The sequence below is a fragment of the Camelus bactrianus genome, chromosome 34 (assembly GCF_048773025.1).
Source record: "Camelus bactrianus isolate YW-2024 breed Bactrian camel chromosome 34, ASM4877302v1, whole genome shotgun sequence".
In the NCBI taxonomy this organism is placed as follows: Eukaryota; Metazoa; Chordata; class Mammalia; order Artiodactyla; family Camelidae; genus Camelus; species Camelus bactrianus.
In genome coordinates this window covers 2739060-2763215 of record NC_133572.1, presented here as the reverse complement: position 1 = coordinate 2763215, position 24156 = coordinate 2739060, and the positions used below count along the sequence as shown (strand labels likewise).

At 52.2% G+C, this 24156-nt stretch overlaps 1 protein-coding gene and 1 long non-coding RNA gene across 5 annotated transcripts in view; one reads left to right on the top strand and one right to left on the bottom strand.

Moving 5' to 3' along the window:
• Window positions 1-13352, bottom strand: part of LOC123619771 (uncharacterized) — a 63178-nt gene extending 49826 nt beyond the window's left edge. Inside the window, exons 1-4 of one of the 2 annotated variants that reach the window (XR_012504009.1) lie at window positions 12245-13352; window positions 11917-12026; window positions 11151-11409; window positions 10260-10331 (exon numbers count right to left, since the gene is read on the bottom strand). This is a non-coding gene — a long non-coding RNA (uncharacterized LOC123619771). Of the gene's footprint in view, window positions 1-10259; window positions 10332-11150; window positions 11410-11916 lie in introns of both variants that reach the window. The other variant, XR_006728442.2, reaches the window with a different exon arrangement.
• An 800-nt stretch (window positions 13353-14152) lies between these two features.
• Window positions 14153-24156, top strand: part of TSPAN11 (tetraspanin 11) — a 50591-nt gene continuing 40587 nt past the window's right edge. For all 3 annotated transcript variants that reach the window (XR_012504033.1, XM_074357609.1, XM_074357608.1), the window contains exon 1: window positions 14153-14304. The gene's annotated coding sequence lies outside the window, so the exon portion shown is untranslated. The remainder of the gene's footprint in view (window positions 14305-24156) is intronic.

Here is a 24156-nt window from a genome sequence, read left to right as displayed (position 1 = left end):
GAAGAACCAGAGGTCCTCTCGTCCCATCCCTGCGCTACTGTCTTACCTTTGATTGTTACGGGAGCTACTTCTAACGTGATGGACTTCCAATCCTTTCCCCCAAATAAACCTTAGTGCCACAAAGAAGAGACCCCCAAATTTACACACCCCAAACCTCTCATTCAAACATCGTAGCTTATAAATCTCCTACCCTCCCTGCTCAGTTAGATGCCTCTGCTCAGGTACCTAATGGGAGCCACCGAAGACCTGAGGGCTCTGGCTTTAAATCAGTATGACAGCTCCCTTGGTGAGGCTCCCTCTGCCAAGAGCTGGAGGTAAGTAGCTCCTCTCCCCAAACCCCAAGCACGTTGGCTTAGCATCGTCATCTGCCCCCCAAACTCTCACATACTGTTTGTTTTCTGCCCAAACCCACATTTCAGGTCTTTGGTGGCTAGGGCGGCCCACGCCATACCTGAGACAGGGTGCCAACTGCAGGGCGCCCGCCTCCTCCAGGCAGTCCCCATCTTTCCGGACACGAATCCCCGTCCCGCTGCTGCCTCTTTCAATTAACTTTACCTCCAACAGCACAAATCGTTCTCCTCTTTTCAACGCTTGTCCCTCCCGACACCAAGATCCAGGGAGAAAGGGGCAGCCAGAACTGAGCCTCCGACGGGCTCCTCCAACGGGCCCCACGGACGGGCTCTGTGCTGCCTGCCCCACCCCAGCAGCTCATCGAAACTCCTGGTCTGGTCCTTCCAGATCTGCCCCAGCCTCTTACAAGTCTTTTCTTTTTTAAATTAATTCTTTCTTTTTTTAATTTTTTAAAAAATTAATTCTTATTTTTAAATTAATTCTTTTTTTTTTACTAAAGTGTAGTCAATTTATAACATTAGTTTCAGGTGCACAGCAAAGCGATTCAGTTATACGTATACATACATGTATTTATTCAGATTTTTTTTTTCCATTACAGCTCATTACAAGATATTGAATAGAGTTCCCTGTGCTCTACAGGAGGTCCTTGTTGTTTATCTATTTTATATATAGTATTGTGAGTATCTATTAATCCCAAACTCCTAATTTATCCCTCTGCCCACCTTTCTACCCTGGTAGCCACAATTTGTTTTCTATGCCCATGAATTTATTTCTGGTTTGTAAATAAAATTGTATCTTTTTTTTAGATTCCACATATAAGTGATACCATATGATATTTGTCTATCTCTGTCTAACTTTCTTCACTTAGTATAATGATCTCCAGGTCCATCCATGTTGCTGCAAATGGCATTATTTTATTCTTTTTTATGGCTGAGTAGTATTCCATTGCATAAATATACCACAACTTCTTTATCCAGTCCTCTGTCAATGGACATTTGGGCTGTTTCCATGTCTTGGCTGTTGTAAACAGTGCTGCTGTGAACACTGGTGTGCAGGTGTCTTTTTTAATTAGAGTTTTCTCCAGATCCATGCCCAGGAGTGGGATTGCTGGATCATATGGTAAATCTATTTTTAGTTTTTTAGGGGATCTCCAACCTGTCCTCCATAGTGGCTACAAGTATGTACTTTCCAACAGCTCCATGAGTAGTTACCAAGCTCACGCAAGACCCTGACCTCTGTGCCTGGGAGGACGGCAGGATGTGGAAGGGCTGGTCCCTACCTTCCAGGCCTTAGAGTCTCACTAAGGAGGCTTGACAGTTGGCACAAGAAACTGCAAAACCTAGAGGATCCTTTCCAGCTGAGAGGCACAGACTCTGGCAGCTGAGGAAGGTGAGGACAGGGGTTAAACTTGGAACGGTGGGTGAACGGGCAGAAGAGAACAGGAAAGAAGCTCCTGTAAAGGGACCACGGGAGCAAAGACACACGCATCCTTGGGGACGGCGTGTTAACTGCTCAGTGTGGAACACCAGAATAGGGTGTTGGGAACTTAGACGACTGTACATCTACTGTGTGTCGAGGACGGTTCTAGGCAGTGGGGGTCCAGTGGCGAATGACATGGCCTGTCCCCTGCCCTCATGGGATTTTTCATCCAATGAACAACAACAAAGTAAATGAACAACATAGTCATTCATGGTAACAAAGGCAAGAACTCCTGCCCAAGTCACATCCTCCTGAGACTCAGAGGCCAAGTGGCCTCATGGATAGGATAGCAGCATGGGCTCAGAAATCACACGACCTGGTTGTGCTGTTAGCTGTGTGACTTCGGGCAAGTCACTTACCCTCTCTGAGCTTTTGTTTCTTCCTACGCAAAATAGGCATCTTAATGATACCTAATTATTCAGGTGACTGTGAGGATTAAATGGGTAATCCATGTAAATAATGTCAAACAGTCTGGCATCACAAAATGTCACATCATTGGCAGGATTGTTGCTAACTGCGGTTAAGGGAAGAGGGGCTTACTTGAGGGGTCCAGCAGAGCCCATGGCCACGCTGTGCCAAGTCATTACATCAACTCACTGACTGGTAAGCAGCTATTTCCTAATTGGCCCGAACTGGTCAGCAGCAGGAACAGAAAAGCAGTGGCCCCAACCTCCCACTGCCTATACACAGCTTGGTCTAATCAGCACCAGTTCCTCCCTTCCAGCCTGTGATGCGATTATCCCCTTGTGCAGAATAAGATTCGGGCTCAGTCTGGATCCCAGAAGTAAGCGCCCATTCCGCAGTGCACTGAGCAGCCAGCAGGGAGATCACAGGGCCTCCCGTGGCTGGAGCTGCAATTAGGGACCCCAGAGCAATAGTGGCCCTGCCTCTCAGCATCCCCGCCACTCCTCCCCCCAACATCCCCGCCCCCCGGCTTCTGCAGAGCAGCCCCGAGCTTTCCTCTAAGCCTCTGTGCTGAGCCCAGCCAGTAGCCAGCCACAGGCTGTTAATGGCCGGTGGCACTCGCAGCCCCGCTGGTCACACCAGCCACGCCAGTGCCTCCTGAGTCTGTGATTGGGTGTGTTCCTGGGTCCCCTCCTGAACCCTCTCATCGCACTTCTTCCAAACTCCGCCCTGCCCCACTCTCCCTCCCATACTTCCTCCCTGTTCCTTCCAGGCTGCACCTTTCCCGCAAAGCCCCCCACGCCCACGCAGTGTCAAGGATCCTTCCCTTCTCCGTGTCCCAGGAGCACTGGACAAGCAGGGTTGCTCTGGTGCTTAGCACACAGTATCACGGTTGTTGGATGGCAGCCCCCCACCCCAAACCTAAACTGGGACCGCCTTCAAGGCTGACACTGTTTCTTTTTCCTCTGTACCCCCAGTGCTGGGCACACCGCAGGAGGATAGCAAACGTCGGTTAGGACAGAATGAACCAATGACGGAAGAAGGAGAGGATGCGCCAACACCTTCCCTACGACAAATCCGAGAAGGGAAAGGGGCAAGGACAGCAGAGGAGGACCAAGGACCAGGCAGGCAGGCTGTTACGTTTTTTTAATCCATTTCTTGATTGGCAGGGTTGACGCTAATAGAAAAATATATTCCTCACCCCCATCCCCAGGACCCCTCAAGCCCCCGTTTCAGGCTCCCAAGGGCAGCAGATGCTCAGTGGTGCTCTGTGCTTAGCGCACAACGTCACGGCTGTGGGACTGCACCCCCCCCCCACCTACACTGTGACCCACAGAGGCGCCCTCTGGAGTCACCTCCGTGGCTTTATGCTGTGTCCTCCTCACACCTGAATGGACCGTGACCACGTGTGATTGCATCACACAGGGTGGTTCTGGCGAGCGGTCAGTCCTGGACATCACGGGATCAAATCCAAGCAGAACTCCTTCGTCCAGGGACCACTGGACCAAAGCGTCATTTATTCACTGCGTTTCAGGTAACGGTCAGTGAAAGAGGAACCAAGAGGCATTGGGCTTCAGCAGGAAAAAAAAAGTAGTTACGGAATAAGAAGAAAGAAACTCAAGATCTGAAATAAACTGTGTCTTACATGCTCACTTATATCTCAGCTCTTCCTGTCTTGCCTGGAGCAAAAGGGATGAGATCTCTATCTCCAGAAAGAACAGAGCCGTGAGCAGTAAGAGTAGAGGCATTAGAGAGAGTCAGTCCGGGGTTGGAAGCCCAGCCCTGCCCCTTCCCAGCTGTGGGGACTCCAGCAAGTCTCTTTATCCCCCTAAGACTCAGTCTTCTCAGTGTAAAAAAGTGGGAAACAGGGTTTATTATGTAAGTTTAAAAAGATCACGTACCCATGAATGCTAAAACCACTGGGGGAAAGACTGACGGGGGTGCAACGGAGGGGACAGTCACACAGCCTCAAAGTAGCACCCCGCAGCGTACACAGCAATTACAAAGGACAGTGCTATCTCCGTGTCTTGGTGGAAACCAGGCAAACACTGCCTCAGCCAAGTGATCAAAACATCCCTGAGGACAGGACAAACCGACACTGACGCCCCCGCGATGGGATGAACAGAGAAGCACGCAGCGTCATTTGTGCAATTACGGCTGCCGACAATATCTACCCTGCATCTTTCCATGAGGGAACATCAAACCAATCTGAAACTGAGAGACATTTTGCAAAATAACTAGCTTGGACACTTCACAATTGTCAGCGGCATGAAAGGAAAAAGGGGGCTGAGAAAAATCTCCTGCATGAAAGGACACTAACAAAGCATAAAAAGTAAACACAATGAGTAATCCTTGGTGAGACCCTGGACTGAAGGAAGGAAGGGAGGAAGGGAGGAAGGGAGGCAGGGAAGGAGGGAGGGAGGGAGGAAGGAAGGATTATTACTAGGGAAATTAAGAAAATTTGAATAATGACTGTATAATAGGCAATGGAACTGTTTTAATGTTAAATTTCCTCTGACTGATGGTTCTATGCTAGTTCTGTGGATGAGCACCCCTGTGCCAGGAACATTCAGAAAGGAAGCCTCCAACATCTGCATGTCGCTCTCAGATGGTTCAAAAAAATATACACAGAGAAATGAAGCAAGAACGCGAAACTAGGTATAGGAAACCAGGTGTAAAAATTTAGCAGTTAGTGAAGTTTGATGTGCCACTGTAAGTACTTACGACTTTGGGGAAAGGCTAACGCGCGTAAAGTTCTTAGCACTTATTAAGAGCTCGATAAATAGCAAATGTGAGATGCCGGTGATGATCGTATCCTGGTAACACCAAACGATTGAAGCTATTAAAATCTAACAAGGTCTATTCTATCCCTACGTCTCAGTTCCTGACCGAGATGGCTCAGCCGCTAGGCTATGCTGAGGTTCAGTTTTCACCGCCACAGAGCTGGAGGGACACCAGAGCCACATGTGGAATACCAAAGAGAAACGGGCCGCGGGGTGATGGTGAAGTTTATACAAATAATGAAGCCATCAGAGCCCTCTTGGGGCCGGGAGAAACCAGCCCACATACTGCAGTCGCGATGGCGACTCTCTAATTATTCTCATGAACTCTGTCCTGGTTTATTTTTCTCTTTTTGCATCCTCTTTCAGATTCTGATGAAACTATCATCTCTGTGCTTTTTAAAATGTCCTAAGAAACTTAAGAGGGGAAAAGCAATGCCTATTTTGGAAGGCGTGAGGAGAAGGCAGGCGCTGTTGGATGGCTAATACAAGCCTACAAACGTTGATGGAATTCCTTCCTCTATGTCAGACATTTGGCACAGAAAGAGCAACAAGACCCTTTCTTGTCCATGCTTGAAGGTTCGTGACCCAGCAAAGGAGAAAACACAGAATCAAGAAATAGGACAAACCAGGGACCTCTTTGTTAAACACCATGACATGTGAAACATGGTAGGGTTATTATAAGTAGGCATTTACTAAATCACTGTTGAGTGAAAGAATGGCTGAGTGGATGGCTGGATGGATGAGTGGATGGAGGGATGGATGGGTGGATGTTTGGATGGATGGATGGATGGATGGATGGATGGATGGATGGATGGATGAACAAGCAAACAAAGGAATGGAGAGGTTAGTTGTGAATAACTCTCTACACAGGCAAAGTAGAAATGTCCTGGGAATTGCCTCCTTAAGGATGTGTCTGCACCAAAGCTGCCAGTGGCTGGTTTTAAGTTCCTGGAAGCCTTGCACAAGCAAAATAGCTTTACAATGCCTAGAATCATTGAGAAAATATAAAAGAGTAAAGAGAGCCAAGCTTAGATATGGAGTAACTGAAAACAATACTTGAGTAAGACAGCTTATACTCACTGCCATATTTTAATTTTGTCCTAATCATATCTTTTCTTCAGCTCTGTACGCCCCAGGTTATAATTAAGGCACACCCTAATAGTTAGAGTGGTGTTTTAATGAGGAGTTTCCCTTTCAGAAAAAGCAAAATAACATGGCTGAATCAGGCGCCCCGTCTTCTGCCCCTCCTCAGTCAGACAGAACTAGCGTAAATGTGTTTACCTTCCCCTACATTTCCTCCAACTGGGAGGACGACAGAGCAGTCGTGAGCACAGTGCAAGAGGAACTGCCGGGCTCTGGGGGACTGCCTTGCTAATCCAGCCAGAATAAATGACAGCAAAAGACAACAGAGGCTTATTTCCCAGGGAAGTGGTCTGATGGGGCGGTGAACTGTGCCGATTCTAGAATCAGACCTTGGGAAACTTCCCGAAACTTCCTAAGCCTCAATTTCCTGATCTAAAATGGGGACAACAAGAGCGTCTATCTCACAAAGCCATTCTGAGGTTGAAATGAAAACCGACGTGAATCCATCAGCACATCGTGTCCGGTAGTAAGCACCTGATAAATATTAGGTGTCACTGAAGGGTGTGAGGTAGAAGCAAAGCCAATAATTGGGATGTTCGGGGTGTTTCTGGTCCTTCACTGGTTGACCTTGAGCAGATCAACCCCGTCCTGGGCTTCAGCGTCTCCATCTGTAGAATAATGTTCATGCTCCCCAAGGTCTCTCCCAGTCTAAGATTTGTTACAATTAAAACCACAGCCCAGAGAGGAAAGGAAGCGAGCACGGTTTCCTCTCCCACTGCAATCTCTCTCCACGTGGCCAAGGCTGGTGGGAAGGCGTGGAGGTACCTGAGGCCAGAAGAGGTAAGTCCCGCTGGATTTGGAGGCCCTGGGAGAGGCGGCAGGCCCCCCACCCCGCATCCAGCTACGTGTCGGATGCTTCTTCCCCTCCAGCGGCTGACTCTGTTGGTTACCTACTCAACAGCCTTTCCGTCCTTCTTCCTCGAGCCCTGACAAAGTGAGCATGGACTTGGGAGTGGACCGTGATGGGTCTAAACCAACGGCTCTCGGTAGGAGGTGGTGCCCTCCCCCAGGGGAAACCTGAAAGAAGTTGACACAGTGACTGGAGGGCTCCACCGGTGCTTAACTACTGAGGGCCGGGCACGCCAGAGGTCCTGCAGCAAGCCGGACACCCTGCGCCAGCACACGGCATCACCCCGACGCCAAGATCACCCTGCCAAGGAGCACTGGCTGAAGTGTCCGTGGGAGCCCATTCGCCCTCTGCTCCCGTTACCAGGAGGGTTTAGGCTTAGACACGGTCTGCTTTGGCCTTCCGCTTTCTGGCTTTCGCCACACCCTCTCCAGCACTTCTGGCTGGTGTGAGGTGGTACCTCACTGCAGGCTTGATTTGCACAAGCTTATTTTCAAATTTATACGGAAAGGCAAAGGATCCAGAACAGTGAAAACAATGTTTGAGATGGAAGAATAAAGTGGGAAGAATCAGTCCACTCAATTTCAGGACATTGTATCATAACATATCTCTGCAGCAACTGAGACTGGACAGTCTGGGCGGAGGGGGAGACACAGACACCAATGGAACAGAACAGAGACCCAGAGACAGTCGTGCATAAATGTGCCCAAGTGATCTTTGACAAATCTGCAAAAGCAATTCTATGGAGGAAAGATAGGCTTTTAACAAACGGTGCTGGAGCAACTGGATATTTATAGGACAAAAAAAAATGTTGCTTGCCTTAAGTTATACCCAGCATACAAAAATTAACTTGAAATGTATTATGTACTTAAACGTGAAACTATAAACTTTTTAGAAAATAGCGCAGAGAAAATCTTTGGGCTTGAGTCAGGCAAAGAGTTCATAGACTTGACACCAAAAGCACATCCTGTAAAAGGGAAAACTGATAAACTAGATTTCATTGAAATTTAAAACTTTTACTCTGTAGAAGACCCTGTTACGAGGATGAAAAAGACAACTCACACACAGGGAGGAAACATTTGCAAACCACCTGTCTGACAAAGGACTGGCAGCTAGGCTACAGAAGGTCTCAGAGCTCCCTAGTGAAAACCAAACAATCCTGTTAGAACACACACAGAAGACTCCCAGAAGCATTTCACCAGGGCAGAGACACCGACGGCAAACGGGCACATGGAAAGACCTCCCACAGCCCTGCCACCAGGGACATGCAGACTTAAATCGTATCAAAGTATCACACACAGGTATCAGAACGACCAGAGCAAAAAGCAGTGGCAACATGGGGCGCAGGGGAGGGCATACAGGAACAATCACTCACACGCTGCCGGTGGGCGTGGGAAATGGTGCAACCACTCTGGAAAACAATTAGGCAGTTTTTAAAAAAATTAAAAATATAACTATCATAGGATGAAACGATGGCATCCCAGAGAAATGAAAACCTGCATTCACACAAGAAACCTGCTCCTAGCAGCGTCAGTCACAGCACCCCCAAACTGGAAGCAACCCAGGTGTCCTTCCATGAGTGAACAGTTAAAAAGCCACCCCAGGAATACTAAGCAGCAATAAAAAAGAATGACTGATGCATGAATTTCCAGAGAATCGTGCTGGGTGAAACCAAAAGATCCAACCCCAGAAGATCACAGGCCACATGATTCCACTTCTATGACTTTCTTGACATGACACGATTGTAGAAACGAAGAACAGATTAGTGGTTGCCAAGGGTAACAGAGGGGTGTAGTAGGAGGGAGGAATGTGGGTGTGGCCGTACAAGGGTGACATTTGAGACCCTTGTGATGGAGATGTTCTACACCTTGAATGTGTCAGCGCCCAAATCCTCAATATCCTCTTTGCAATATTGACCATAGTTTTGCAAGATGTTGCCGTGGGGGAGACTGGGTAAAGGAGGCGTGGAATCTCTATGTATTTTTCTCATAGCTGCATGTCTATCAATAATGAGAGCAAAATAAAAGTTTAACTTTTAAAAATTGTGCCTGGGTGCAGTCAACAGATCTGTTGAGCCAGGAAGCCCATCCCAGTCTGGTGGATGCTGGAACAGGCCCCGCAGACAAATATGGGGGGAAAAGCCGACAGCCCCACGCGGGATCAAGACAAGTGCGCCCCAATAATTCCTTTGCAGGAAGAGGAAAGGAAAAGAATTACCATACAGGCTGATTTACAAAAGAAACCTCCATCAGCCTGAACCCTTCGGAAGCCAGAAGCTTGGCTCAGCCTGGCACATGGTCAAACAGCGCGACCCCGCCTCTCCCCAGCGCGCAGGGGCCCCTCCGACACAGACTAGGGGATGTGACCCATTCACACGGAGTCAGCAGTTTTCGACATGTGTTTGCAATCCGAGGCTTCCTGGGCGGTGCGTGGGCCCCTAAGAACACGCCTTCCGAGAACTCTGGTTTGGGGTGCCAGGCCAGGCTGGGCTTGGAGTGGAGTCCCGGCTGAGCACAAACAGGGGGTCAGAGGTCAGTTCCCCAGCCGGCAGGCCGGACTGTGGGCCTTGGGGTGCGGGTTGGGGAACCGCTCTCAGTGGGTTTTCTCGGGAAAAGACCATTTGCCCCTGTCGGACTCATTCTGGAGAAGAGAAGCCCCGCAGGGCCCGCCCACGTCTCCACCCCCGCCTCTGCTGGGAGCCTGGGGTCTTGGCACAGAGCCCCGACCCCTCCCTCCCCGCAGCCTCCTCTCCAGCTGCAGGGAGACGCTGGCCCCACACGTGAAGCCAGGCGGCTGCCTCTCCCTGGCCCCCGGCTGCCGCACCCACTCAGCCTGGCTTTTGCGCCGGTTTCATCTGTTCCACACGAGTCCCTCCCCAAGGAGCCGTTTCTCCCTCGTGCGCTTCATAGGCATTTCCAGGGAGTCCACAGACCACACTCCCCAAAACAATGTTCTAGGGTGTGAGTTTCACGGATACCCCATGTCATCTGCCCCTACTGCTCTCAAATTCCTTCACAGATGGGATAACGGAGCTCTGGAAAGGCCCATTCTTTCTGACTTAACGCTAACATCCTTCCAACAATCTCTTCTCCATCGGCTTCAGGAAACAAAATTCAGTTAGGGGCGAACACTTCCCTAAGCTGTGAGCACACACGGCCTCTGTCCAGCCCGGGGGCAGAGTCGTCCCCCACCCCCACCCCGGCCAGGGTCTCCAGGGGGCTGTCCGCAAAGGAAAGTGACGACAAACTTACCAGAAGCTCCTGACCAGGACCTTCTTCTGCAAACTTCTCTCTCTGTCACATGTGGCCTCCGGGCCCCACGCTCTGGAAAGAAATTATTAGCGAGCCAGGGGGAGGGGGATGCCTTCCACACGCACACGGAGGTTTCTCAAGGCCTATGTTTTTGTCTGACAGGGGATGAGGAAGGCAGGGAGGAGAAACGTGAGGAAAAGGGCAAGGAAAACTGTCCAAATGACTAGGAAACCTTGTGCCAGAAGGGTTGCCAAGCTCTGAGGTCCTGGTCCAGCTCCCAGGACCAAACGTCACACCCTGATGAGTTACAGCCAGGGTCCTCCAGGGCAGCGGGATGGGGGCTGGGTGCAGCTGCACAGCCGCTGTCACCCCTCCCTGCTGGGCCGCCACGAAGTCCACGTACACGGCAGGAAAAGCAATGGAGCAGGTTGGGGATGGGGGTCAAGGGCGGTCGACCTGGAGGCCCCCGAGTGGGCTTCCGGTGTGTGGGTCGCACGCTCTGTAGTCCACATCCTCATTAGTAACATACAGGTGTTAACACCCATCTCAGGAGGTGAGTGCGAGAGGTCAGCTTTAGGAATACGTTTTGCCATGAAATAACAGAAAGCCCTACTGCGATGCCTGAAAGAATCAGGAGTTTGTTGTTCTCACAGAAACCTGGAGGTAGATACACCAGGGCTCAGACACCTGTTCAACTCTCATTGATTCTAAGACCAACCTTTTTCTTTCCCCTGCATTTTAACATCTTGGGAATCTGGATGTGCTTTGCAGACAAGTTGGGGTAACTCGCAGCACTTTATCTTTCCTAAAGGTACTTAAATAAAGGTGTGTCTTACAATATTGATTATGTTTCAGTGAGAGACAATGTGCTCTCAGGGGCTAGACTCTTACCCTGGTGGGGTTCATCCTCGTGCCTTGCCTCATGGTTGCAAAAGGGCTGCTGCACCTTCGACCATCACATCCACATTACAGGTGAGAGGAAAAGAGACGTGGGAAGGAGATTAAAGTTCTTCTCTTCTGGAAACTTTGTTTTTTTTAATTAGGAGGAGATGATCTCTCCAACAAATATCCATTTCTATATTATGGGCCAGAACTCTGTCACACGGCCATCTCTTGGGTGCTCAGAAGGTGAGTTTTAGGTTCCCAGGCTCTATAAAAGGGGCAGGCACAGGAGAAAGCGGGAGAAAGAAGGTGGTTAGACCTGTCGTGTCTGTCCCCTCAGGTAAAATAACAAGTCCAGCCTCGGGCACATTGTAGAAGTTCCCCAAACAGCATCTCTTTACCTCCACACACAGCAAAAATGCAAGTGTTCTGTGTTGGGGAGGAGGGAAGCCAGGCCACCAAGCAGCCTCACTTCTGGGAACACGACCAGCAGCCCTCCCTCGGGATGCAAGTGACTTTGCCCAGGGAAGAGCAATACACTCGCTTCTCTCCTTTCTGGTTCTGCAGGCCCATCTCCGCAGGCTCACACCCCGCAAGCGTCTGGTGCCAAATAAGGAAACCAGCTGTTTTGCCTTCCTCACAAGTGATTTTTTTGCTGTTCCTTCACCAAGTGAAGCTCTCGGGCACTCACACCCTGCAGCCCTTACAGCCTCGGCGGGAACTAGCCAGGCTGGCTGGCAACCCAGGCATCAGGCCACCCCATGGGCATACTCACTTTCTAAGATAACCAGAAAGGAGGTGATCTTTCTTCAGTTTCTCACAGAGGAGCCCACAAATCCTCGTGCAAATCTGTAAGCAGGGTATGAGCGTTCCTATCTGCCAAAGCTGCAGCACAGAGAAGGTACGAAAACGTCTGAAGCAGGGAGCGGAGATGCAGACCCGGGTCTGTCTGGGGCGGGTTCCCTGCCCAGGTTAACTCGCTGCCTCTACAGTACTGCTTGCTATTTAAGTCTCAGTTTTAGGCCAGAAAAAGCGAGGCATCTCCTCCAGCATCAGGAGCCCATGGAAAGGGGAGGTGCTGCAGCTGTGGGTACCCCCAGGACCTGCTCCTCGGCTCCTCTGCCTGTGCTGAACGGGTGGTGCGCTGGAGTCACAGAGGTGGCCAGCACGTGACCACTGAGATCGGCCAATCCGGTTCCCTCCAGGACAGGTGAGGACACGGAGGCTCTGGTGGCAACAATAAGGAAAGGGATCAGGACTCAGGCCACTTAACTTCTAGGCTCCTACTGGTTTTCAAGCTGTCAGATGGCCTCTCCCTGTCACTCGAGGGCCAGGCTGGGAAGCTGCCCACTACCAAGTCTACCTTGTGGATTAACATTTGTTCATTTCACAAATATTTTTAGAAAGATTACCAAGGCCTGGCACTGTTCTGAGCACTGGAAATGCAGTACAACAAGAGATGTTCTCGTGGGGCAGACAGAGGTGGTACACAGAATGACCAGGAGTGAACTTTAGAACTTGGGTCAGGGAAGAGCTCTCCTGGGGGGGTCACACTTGAGCAGAGACTTGAATGATGAGAAGAAAGCAGTGGGTGAAGGTCTGGAGGAAGAACTGTCCGGGTACAAGGCCTTGATGGGGAAAGGGCTTGGCTCACCAGGAGAGAAAGAAAGTCGCTGGGGCCAGATTTGGGGAGCCAGGCAGAGAGAAAGTGATCAGGCAGAAGGGGCAGGCCAAGGGCAGATCCCATAGGATCCCGGAGTTTTGCTTCTGTTCTCAGTACAATGAGAGGTCACTGGAGGGGTTTATGCACACAAGTGCCATGCTCTCATGCTTTAAAAAGATCGTTCTGGATGCCGGGGAAAGAACAGAGAAGGGGTGAGAATATAAAAAGACAGTGCCAGCAGTCTTCCAGGGCAGAGCCCAGTTAAACCGAAAGCTCAGGCTTTCACGGCTTTGGGAAGTAACAGAACCTGGGGTTTTCACAGGGCTGCGCATACATCTGTGCAGGTTGTGCACTGCTCAACTCCAGGGGTGCCTGTCACATAAACGCAGTATGACCTTGGACTTGGTAGCATCGGTCTTGTCCACACTCTCCCTCCATCTCATCTTCTCTCAGTTTCGTATCACCACAGGTCCTCCAATTGGCTCCCTCACCCCAGCACTGCCATGCCGGCCTTTGGAGACTGCCCCCCATTCTTCCCTCAGCTGCACCACGCGGGTTCTGTAGCCCCTGTGTCTCTCCCAGTCTCCCCCCATTTCAGGTTTTCCTCCACGAGGACTACTGCAACTCCCACCTTCTGAGACCCCCACCCCACCTCCCCTCTGCTCCCCTTTCACAGCCGGAGGAGGGTCCTGTCAGCTCTCCCTGCGTCCAGTGGCTTCCCCGGCCCAGCAACCTGGTAAGTGTGTAACCAGGCTCGCTGCGGCCAAGTTTCCAAAGACAGTGGATGGATAAGCTCAGGCTTTCACGGCTTTGGGAAGTAACAGAACCTGTCAGGCGCCGTGGGTTAGACCCAGCTCCCGCAGCTCCACACCTGCCCTCTTGCAGGGCAGGACAGGACAGGTGGGGTCTGTCCACTCTTCCTCTTCTCTCCAGTCCAGGAAGAAAACTTGACTCTCCCTGGGCCCAGGAAATGGAAAGCTGCTGGCCCGCAGGGCTTCCAGAGGAGCAGGGCGGCAATGGGTCTTCCTTGTGTGTGTAGGCGGGGGGCACAGGGGAGGCTCTTATGATCAGACAGGTTTGTCCCTGGAGTCCCTGGGCACCCCCACCGCCAACTTCTCCCCGGACTCTGCTAGTTTCCCGCCCCACCAAGGGCTCCCCTGGGGGTAGCGAGAGCAGGGAGACGTCCGGGTGAGGGTCTGCAAGCCGCCCAACCCATTCCCCCTCCTCGCAGGGACCCCCGGGCCACCGCACCGCTGCCCAAACTCCAACTCGATTCACTCTGTGCGCTCTGAACGGAAAAAAAAAAAAAGCTAACCGCAAACAAAGACAGGACGCCGGCGGAGGCGGGAGAAGCAGCCCCGGCATTGGAGGGGCGCGGGGGTGGGCGCTGGGGAGGCGGGGCGCGGCCGCAGGAAGTGCGGAGCGCGGGGCTGAGCGCTCGCTGCCTCGGACCCGGGGGCCTTGCCAGGCCCCCCACACCCACCTCGGTGCCGGCGGCGGGTAAGTGCGGGCGGGGGCGCGCGAGGGGGCCCGGCGGCCGCTCCGGGTCCCGCGGGGAGGGGCGCCCGCCCGCGGGGCCCCGGAGCTGGAGCCGGAGCCGGGGTGCGGGCCTGGCGGGCAGGGGCAGGACTTGGGGTGAGGGTGGGGTCAGAATGGAGGCGCCAGCGCGGCGGGGTGCTGTGTCCACAACTGTCCTTGGGGTCCGCTGTCTGCACTGTGTCTGGGGCGGGAGCTGCGGCTCTCAGCGCGCGGCTGTCCCTCCTCCAGACGTCATTCTCTTTGTCCACCCCGACTCCTGGCGCCTGGCTCTTGCCACAGGCTGGAGGTGGCAGATCCAGAGCCGTGCTGGCTAGAACCGGACGGTCCTGGGCTCCGTGCCCCAGGGTTTGCTCAGTGCTGGCAGCTGGCGTGTCTGCTGCAGGCACAGGACTGTTCTGGGCGGGTCTGTCTGCCTGTGCAGGGCTGCCCACGAGTCCCACGGTGCATCTGTGTGTTTGTGGGGACCTGGCCCTGCGGGCCCTGTCACCTGTGTTTCCTGCCGGTTCCCGTGCATGCAGTTGTCTGGCGTGGCACGGAGGGACGGAAGGTGTGGAAGGTTCTGGGGTGCGTTGTTTTCACCAGCCATGTGTGCACACTCGTGACTTGGCTGGAAGACATGAAGGAGGCGGGGCTCCAGGGAGCCCCTCAGCCTGGGTCTTGGTCAAGTCTGCCCTGGTGGTCTGGGCACGTGGGCACACATGGTGAGGCAGGGGGGCACGGACAGAAAAGGCAGCTTCTGGAAATGCCCCCACGTGCTGAGGGCAGGTGGAAGCGTGGGGAGAGGACTGGGTGGATGGTCTGTGTTTAGGCTGCGGGCAACGGGATGATAATGAAAGACGCTGCAGTTGGAGCCTGGAGACCAGGTTTGAGTCCGAACCTGGTGGTGGCCACTAGGACAGTAGTGGTGTCCCTGCGCCTGTCATTCTGGGGCTCAGTTGCCTTGTGTGCAAAATAGGACGAGCAACCTGTCCTGCCTGCCTCGTGAGGTGCCTGGGGCTCCAACTAGCTCACCCCCAGGAAAGTGCTTTGACAGCAGGAGGGCTCCCAGAGCAAAGGGGCAATGCTGGGCCCACGGCGCCAAGTTGGGGCTTTGGGGGGCGCTTCAGGGGCCTGGTTTGTAGGTTGTGGAAGGAGCAGTGTTCCTGCTGCTCCCCAGGGCCGCCCAGAGAAAGGAGCGTCTGCCCGGCACCAGGTCTCCATCCCCGGTGGGTGAGGTGTGTGCAGGCCTGTGTGGGCCGTCCAGCAGCACAAGAGGAGCCGGCTTGGCTGGTCTTTAAATGGTAGCCCTGGAGCAGCGGGGCTGTGCCGAGCGCCTCCACCAGCTGAGCCGGGACCTTCACACCCGCAGGCTGGATTTTCTTCCTGTGCCACCACTGGCAGCTGCCTGGGGCATCTTCTGCAGTTCGCAGCCTGGAGATGGGAGAGGAGGAAGCGCTCTGTCCTAGATCACCAGCCTGGGCTGTCACCCTCAGGGTTCCGTCTCCCATAGAGCCTCCAGCCCCCCGGACCAACACTGTTCCTTCGAAGGAGGCCAAGGAGAGTGTCCAGAGTCCTGTAGCCCTAGACTTTGAGACACGGTTGTGATTTGTCACTCTTGGGTGTCACCTGTCACCAAGGCTTCTTGGCCTGTAGTAGGAGCTGTTCAGTAAATACTGCAAAAGGAAAGTGCCCTGGCCCGGGGAGCCTGGAAACCCGGATGAGGTCCAGCTTGGCTCCCTGCCCACCGCGTGACTTGGGGAGAGGCCCTTCACCTCTCTGCCGTCTGTTTCCTCGTTGCTCAAAAGCGGCATCTTTCCAGATGGCCGTTCTGATCTCGGCTCACGTTACCCGTCCTCACGGAGGAAGTGACCCCTTATCTAAAGTAGTCGTCTCCCAGCCTCGGTCACATCGCCCTGATCTGTTCCCTTCACAGCACTCTGCGCCGTCTGAACCTCTCCCTGCTGTACCAGGCACACCGAGAGCCTCGCGGAAGAGAGGCCTCCTTGTCCTGTTGCCTGCGGGCTCACCGTGCCTGGAAGCTAGTGGCTGCTCCAGAAAGGCTGTGTCTGTGGGCGAATCACCAGTTAAGGGGGGTGGATGCGTGTCTTTCAGACTGTGGTCCCGGAAGCTTTTGCGGGGGGAGCGGCCCCACAGGCAGGCCCCTGGGCTCCGCACACCCCCAGCTCAGGGCTGATCTGAACTGCAGGCTGCCTTCTAGGTAGAACTTTGTTTAAAGAAATGGCCCTCCCGCCAAAATAAAACTAGAAAACCATTGTGTCAGAAGTTGATGGGGCCTTTTCAAGTCCCAGTTGAAATACCAGTCCTGGGACCAGGAGTAGCACACCCCCGGCCCTCGGGGGGACCGAAGGCCGTGGCTCAGACCCTCAGCGCCGCCGCCCCACCAGGCGTCTCTGCTTGGCCGTGGGATTCCTCATGTAGTGGTTTTGTTGCAACTGCTTTACTTTCCTGAGTTGGGGTCAGGGTCAATGTGAGAGTGGTTCTGCGCGCAGCACAGCAGTGGGATCCGGGGCTCTGGACCAGGAGGACACGGTGGGCACTGCAGAGAGGGTAGGACGCACGCTGGGACTGGAGAGCCACCCGTGCGGGGGCCCCGTCTGTCATCGTCCTGCCTCGGGTGTGTCCCGGGCAGACTGCCTGCGTGGGTCTCACCTGGGACTTTGCTCAGCTGGGTTTTTCTTGAGGAGTTGGCCCTTCTCTCTGAGCAATTCCTGAGCCCAGAGGCCTCGGTGGATATTTAAGCAGCCATGTCAGCTCCATGGAAAACATCCCCCATTTGTCTCTTCCTATAAATTCATTTGTGAATGGTGGGGTGACTCCCAAGTCCAGTGGCTGTGCCCGGTTTTGGGTACAAAATGCAGGTTAACCGTCACCTTTGCTGAGCCCTGGGAGCGGGGCATCAGTGGTGGGGTGGGGAAGGAAGTTGAGCTGTTCTGGGGGGTGTTTCAGGTGGCTGGTTGAGGAGGGAGACTGGAGAGAAGTGGGGAGAAGGGACCTGAGTGCAGACAGAGCTGTCTGTTCATCCCTTTGACCGTTGACCTTGCTTCTTGTACGTGTCCCTGCTGGGCTGACTCTTGTGGGCTCCCGGGTCCATGAGGTTTGTAACCTCCAAGACAGCACAGGCAGAGGGCAGAGCCCACAGAGGTGGTGGAGGGAGGCGAGGGGCCCGGGGATCGGGATCGACATCCACACGTTCACCAGGAGCCTTGACCCTGCAGGCCCGAGGAATCCACAGAGCCCTGGCCCCCGATCTCCGGGCGTCTAGTGGTGGAGGAGATGAAATTAAGTCCCAGGAGGAGAGGGGGGAACAGCTGAGTGCAGACTGTGGGGAGTGGGGGCGGGGGGCTCACCCAGGCCACAGCTGGAGCCCAGAGAAGGATCCAGAAGGATCCAGAAGGATGAGGGAAGTGCCGGTGAGGGCAGAGGGCCCGGCGGACATCCAGCATCTCTGTGACCTCACTAAGCCCTGGACACCTAAGGGATGGTCTCTTATGCCTGGTCTGGGTTCGGGTGCCCAAGGCAAGCGTGGAGGCGATGCTCAGCGGAGGGGCCCGGAGTGCCCACGTGTCTGCAGACAGCAGTGAACAGTTTGGGGAAAGGTTCACGGCGAGAAGGGCTTGCTGGAGGTGAGGGCTGTGCAGCTGTCTCACCTTCATACTTGGGGGGCACTCGGCCTCTTCCCGGTTACCCCCGAGGCCAGTCCTGCCCCTTGCCCCCTCTGGCCAGAGTCTCTCCGTCCAGTGTTCACTGCCCCCACCCCCCGGGGTGCGCAGGTGGCCCTTCTTAAAGGCTTAAGGAGCCTTGCTGTCAAATACCAAGAATTCAAGACCCGAGGGGGTTACAGAGGCTCAGGAAATGTTAGCGGGGAAGTTGCTGTGCTGGTCCCTGGTCTGCCGAGATCATGAGGCGGGTGCCTCTCTGATGGTTAGTGGGGGGTGACCAGAGGTGGTTCTCACCCTTGTCCTGAGTGACGGATTCCTCCTCTTCTTTTTAAACCCGAACCTCATGCTTTGAAAGTTATTTTAGCATCCAAACTTTAGTATAAATGACAGTGTGTTTCTTCATCTGAAAAAATTAACCAAAGACCATAAAACTGTAAGGGACTGCATTATCCAGGGCCCACCTGTCTGCTTTGTATCATTTACATTTTTTAAAAAAAAAATCAGCTTCTGTCATTTACTAACAGATTCAGTTAAGAGCTTTAAAGGGCTCAGAAAAGAAAAGAACAAAAGATGAGAATGAGCTGGGGCCGTGCAGTTTGTCTGAGATCTGGCACAGATTGCAAAATTTTAATAAGAAAGTATTATCTATCCTGGTTGATCGTGTGGGGCGGCAGCTGGACTTGGCAGCATCTTTGAAGGTAAAGGCCCAACCTCCTTGAAATATTACAAAGGGGTTTCTCTCTTTGAAGCCCCTCCAGGGGTCTGACATTTGGGCAACAGTGTCACAAACCCTAGTTTCAAAATTCTGTTCCCCCCCACCACTTGAGGAGAGCAGTTACGTTTATTGGCTTTCTATTTCTGGCAACGAGCGCAAAGCTGGGCAAACAGTCGGAGTTCAGCAAATGTCCAGTGGGTGGATATTTCAGGAAGGATTTATCAGGCATCCCTAAAACTGTGCCTCAAGGAAAAAACAAATCCCTCGCTCGGGGCCCTTAGTTCAAAAAGCAGGAGAAAGTCCTGTTAAAGGTACTAAAATATAAAGTTTTTTCCCTTCTTCCATGACCCCTTTCTTGACTTGTCTTGATAATTTGGTTTTTTTTTTAACTTGCTTTTTGATGACATTGTAAGTAAAGAAAAATTGAAATTGTAAACATTTGCATGAATTTTACCATTCACCTTTACATCGGGCAGTGCCAGCTTTAAATATAAAATTTGCAAGCAGAGCATCGAATGCATACGTGGAATCACCAGAATGACACAGTTCCCACGTCGCAGCTCGAACGTGCACGTGTATTTGGTTCTCGTCCATCTGAGGGGACAGGGTGCACAGAGCTAGCTCAACTGTCCTTGTTTCCTTTCCTGACACACACACTCCTCAGCACACTCCACCTCGGGCCTAATGGCAAAGGAGGGGCAGAAAGGAAGAGAAACTCCGCGTGCCTGTGTTTTCTTTGCTTCTGTCATCATTTTTGGTGTAAGCTGTTAACACAGCAGGAAGCAGCAGAAATAGGAAAGGACGGGGTATCACGGGTTCCTACGTTGGTCGTGTTTCTTAGAATGCATCGCTTTGTAGCCGAGCCCTGGTTCCAGCAGAGAGCCTGGCCTCCCGGGCTCTGTCCTGGACATAATCCCTCCCCTGTACTCGCTCTGAGGCTCTCTGGGCTCCAGGCGTCAAGGACGCCCTGGAATTCCGTGCTCCTGGGGCACTGGGAACGCCAGGTCACATGAGGCTGGCCCGTACACTTCTCCACTCACATGCCCAGCATCCCATGGGACATCACTTGCAAAACACAAGTTCAGAGGTAAATATTAAGGATCCGAGATGGGACGGCCGAGCACTAAGCCAGACGCGGGGCCCTGTGAGGCTGCACAGGTTTCTGGCCCCTGAAGCCAGTGAGGGCCTCAACACTGACTCACTTGTGGGGGTCACATTTTTTGGATGGTGGCCGGTTAGGGCAGATCTAATGCTTTAAACGGATGAGCCGGTCAGGTGCCCTGGATGCCACGTTAGTGATTTCTGTCTTTGGAAAACGCTGGAGGCTGCCGTTTCCTTCCCAGGTCTCCACCCTTCTGCTTTAAATCATTTACATTTTTTAAAAGTCCACTTAGGTCATTCACTCACAGGTTCTAGTGGGTTTTAAAGGCTCAGGGGCAAAGAGCAAAGGACTGGGGTGGAGGTGGGTGTTGTCCATTTCGTCTGAGGTCTGGAAAAGATTGAAAAGCAAAAAGCCTCTCTTGGAGTTCTGAGGCCCATGCAGAGAAACCCCCAGCTGCTCTGGGCGCAATGGTTCTTACCGTGGAGCCAAAAAGGCCGGTTGGGATGGGAAGGGAGCAGCTCAGGGACCACGGCAGCCAGTGCTCCCCGGACTGGAGGGAAGGGGGGGAGCACCTGCAGGTGCCACGCGCCTCCACACTGCGGGGTGTGATTTGCACACAGAGGCTGAGGGAAGCCAGGAGTTTGACTCCAGAAGAAATAAACTCCTCTCTCTCTTGGGGGAGAGAGGGTGGGGCAGGAAGTTAGGACTTGAGGCGCCAGGAGAGAACAAAATACTCAGGAGGCAATTAGCACTTTCTGGGAGCGCTGAGCAGATCGCTGAGGGCTTTTAAGTCACTGGAGACGGGAAGTTCCAAGCAAACTAGGAAGCAAGTGCTGGTACCGCGAACTGAGGAGCGTGGAAGGAAGCCTCCCCTGTCCCCCTTTTTAAAAAAATTTTTATTGAAATATAGTCGATTTACAATGTTGTGTTAACTTCCGGTTTGCAGCTTCAGTTACATACATATGTTCGGTCATACATACACATGTATGCAGTTCAGGTGCACGTATGTGTTCCTTTTCACGTTCTTTTTCATGATGGGTGTTTCTTTCCACAGGGAATTGAACAATGTTCCCTGTGCTGTACAGTAGGGAACATTTTTAACGTAGGATGGAAAACTGGGTTGGAGAAAACCGTGGCGACAGCACGTGGAAGATGAGCGGGATGAGCGGGATGAGCGCGCCGCGCCGTGCCCTCGGGTCCTTTGGCGGGGCTGCGTTCTACCTTGGTTTTACCTGACGGTGTGACTCATGCTCACTGTGAATAGTGCTTCCGTCCTTAGATTTACTAGTTCCAGGACTGGCTGTTCTCCCGGGGTCTGCAAGCTGTTTCTGGATGACCTGTGAGGAGGATTTTTACATGTTTAAAGGGTTGAAACAAACAAAACACAAAGAAGACGGCAGAGGCCAGAGGCCTGCAAAGCCTGAAACCCTCACTGGCTGGTCGTGTGCAAAAGCAGTTTGCGGAGCCCTAAGCATCAGACCCAGCCTGCGACGGCTGACAACTCAGTGCACCCAGGGCACGGTGGCTGGAGGAAGCTTAGCCTCCGAAACAGCTGTTCCTCCCTCTGAGATCCCAGCTGAATTCACTTGGGGTGCAGCCTGGGAATGGGGTTTAAAAAACCCCTCAGGTGGTTCTAGTGCAGCTAAGGTTCAAAAGTTCTCAAAGTGAGGTCCAGGACCTGTGGCGTCAAGTCCTCCAGCCGGTTAGAAATGCAAAATTCCAGGTTTCACCTGACCTGCCAGCTCAGGGACCTCGGGGGGGTGGAGGGAAGGAAAATGTGCTCTAACGAGCCCTCCATGGGATTCTGATTCCTCAAGTTTGAGACCATCGCGCTAAGGCTTGGCCTTTCAAACCTAGACCTGCTTGTTTGCAGGCAGATGTCACAGACAGTTAAGTGGCTGGCGGGGTCGTGGCAGGAGGAAGCCGGCGGGGCTGGGGGGACAGTGGGGCCTCGAAGGTTATTTCAGGGCTGGACATAACCGTGATTGTCATTTTACACAAACCAAGGGCCTGGGAGGTGAAATGAGGTGCAGGAAGCAGAACTTGGGACTAGAAGACCACCACCAACAGCAACAGTGAATGCCTCCTTAAAGTTTGTTGTTAATGACAGTTTTAGCTTTGGGCTCTATTTTTTATGACTATGTATGTGTTATGCCTTTTACTATATTAACTTACAGAAATTGCCCATTTGGTAAATGCAGGGATTTAAGCTCACTTCTTCCTTTTTTAAGAATTTTATAATTTTTTATTGAATTATACTCCATTTACAATGTTGTGTTAATTTCTGGTGCACAGCAAAGTGATTCAGTTATACATACACATGTCTATTCCTTTTCATGTTCTTTTTCACTGTAAGTTACTACAAGATACTGAATATAGTTCCCTGTGCTGTACAATAAGACCTTGTTGTTTATCTATTTTATATATAGTAGTTTGTATCTGTAAATCCTGAACTCCTGATTTATCCCTCCCCTCCCTCTTTCCCCCGGTAACCATAAGTTTGTTTTCTATGTCTGAGTCTGTTTTTGTTTTGTAAATAAGTTCATTTGTGTCATTTTTTTTTTTAGATTTCACATGTAAGTGATATCATGTGGTATTTTTCTTTCTCTTTCTGGCTTACTTCACTTAGTATGACCATCTCCAGGTCCGTCCATGTTGCCGCAAATGGCATTATTTTATTCTTTTTATGGCTGAGTAGTATTCCATTGTATACATATACCACAGCTTCCTTATCCAGTCATGTGTTGATGGGCATTTAGGTTGCTTCCATGTCTTGGCTGTTGTAAATGGTGCTTAAGCACCCTTCTGGACTATCCTGAAATAATTAAAATAAACAGTATACGCGTCTGGGAAGTTGGAAAGCTGTGTTGCTGACATTCACCTCATAACTGAGGATGAACTCTGTTCTCCCAACCGGCCCTTCACATGAGGACAGAGCCCCACAGGGTCCTTTGCCACCACTGCTGGCCCTCCAATGACGTAGCGTGGGGCATTTTGAGGAATGTCCTAGGAATGAGAACCTATGATGGCCTGCCATGTGCCGGGCACTGTGTGAGGTTTTAACGTACATTCTCTCCTATAGTCATCACAGCGCTGTTATCCCATTTTATCACTGTGAATGTTGAGGCACAGAAAGGCTAAAGACTTTCCCCAAATCCCAGAACAAACAGACGGCACTGCTGAGCTTCAACCCGGGGGATGTCTGGCCTCAGAATCAGTGGGGATGGAGCTTGCCCGGGGTCAGGATTCACATAGCATCTCAGTAAATCTAAGCAGGTGAGCCTGTAGACGTGTAAAGCAATTACTCCCTGCTCTCCCAAGCCTTGCCCAGTGTCCTCGGTGTCCGGGGAAGGGTGTGAGCCCACCCTCTCCACAGGCTGGATTGTTGATATACCATCTTAGAAAGAATTCAAGGACTGGAGGCACGTGGGCAACCAGAGATAAGGATTCCATCTGGGTTGTCAGGCATGCAGTTGCTACCCGCAGAGCTGGCTGGGTCCTTAAATCCTTCCTTCCTCACTTTGGAAATGAGCAGCCAAATCGATAGCTAAATTTTACATACTTCCCATTATCACCGCCATCAGTAGTAATGAGGCGTTCTCTTAGCGTTCGCATTCCAAAGCGCTGGATGCTTGGTGCCTCCTGATGCCCTGGTGTTGCTGGGCCTGGTTTCAACCAGAGGCCACGGGAGCTCAGAGATCATGCCTGTGGGCAGCACTGTGGCTCGGCACCGCTGCTCCCCCGCCAAACCAGGAGCACTGGCCTTGAGCCCAGCTCTTCTCAGACTCCCCCGTGAGAACGGAGAAAAGGCACCCACCCTCTAGGTCTCCCCAGCCAACACAAGGGAGCAGACTGACTTCCAAGCCCCTCCTCCGTCTCCTAGACCTAGGACATGCAGACAGCTCTCCAGGCCTTGGGAGCAATGGGTAGCGATGCTCCTGGCGGTGGTATGATGAGTCCCCGATGAGAGAGCCCGTGTGGACAATGTTCTGATGCCAAGTCCGTTTCTATAACATCCTCCCTCTGTAACACATGGAACTAAAGTTCTTTCTTGCAAGGAATTAGGGTAACAGTGCAGGGGTTGCTGGTTAGTTGCCATGCGAGTACATTGTTTCCTTGCCCAGAAAGGTCAAGTATCTCTAAAAAGACAAGTTTCTGTATGCTTGGCTCTCCTGCAGGGAGAAAATTCTAGCACTTTCCAAGGAGGGTTTATAAGTCCCTAGAAAATGTGTTTTCCCAGACCTGGGATGAAGAAACATGGTTTATTTATCAGGGAGCTTAGCAGCTTCCAAACTCTGTTCAATAAATTACATCATCTCCTGGACTTAAGACCTAAC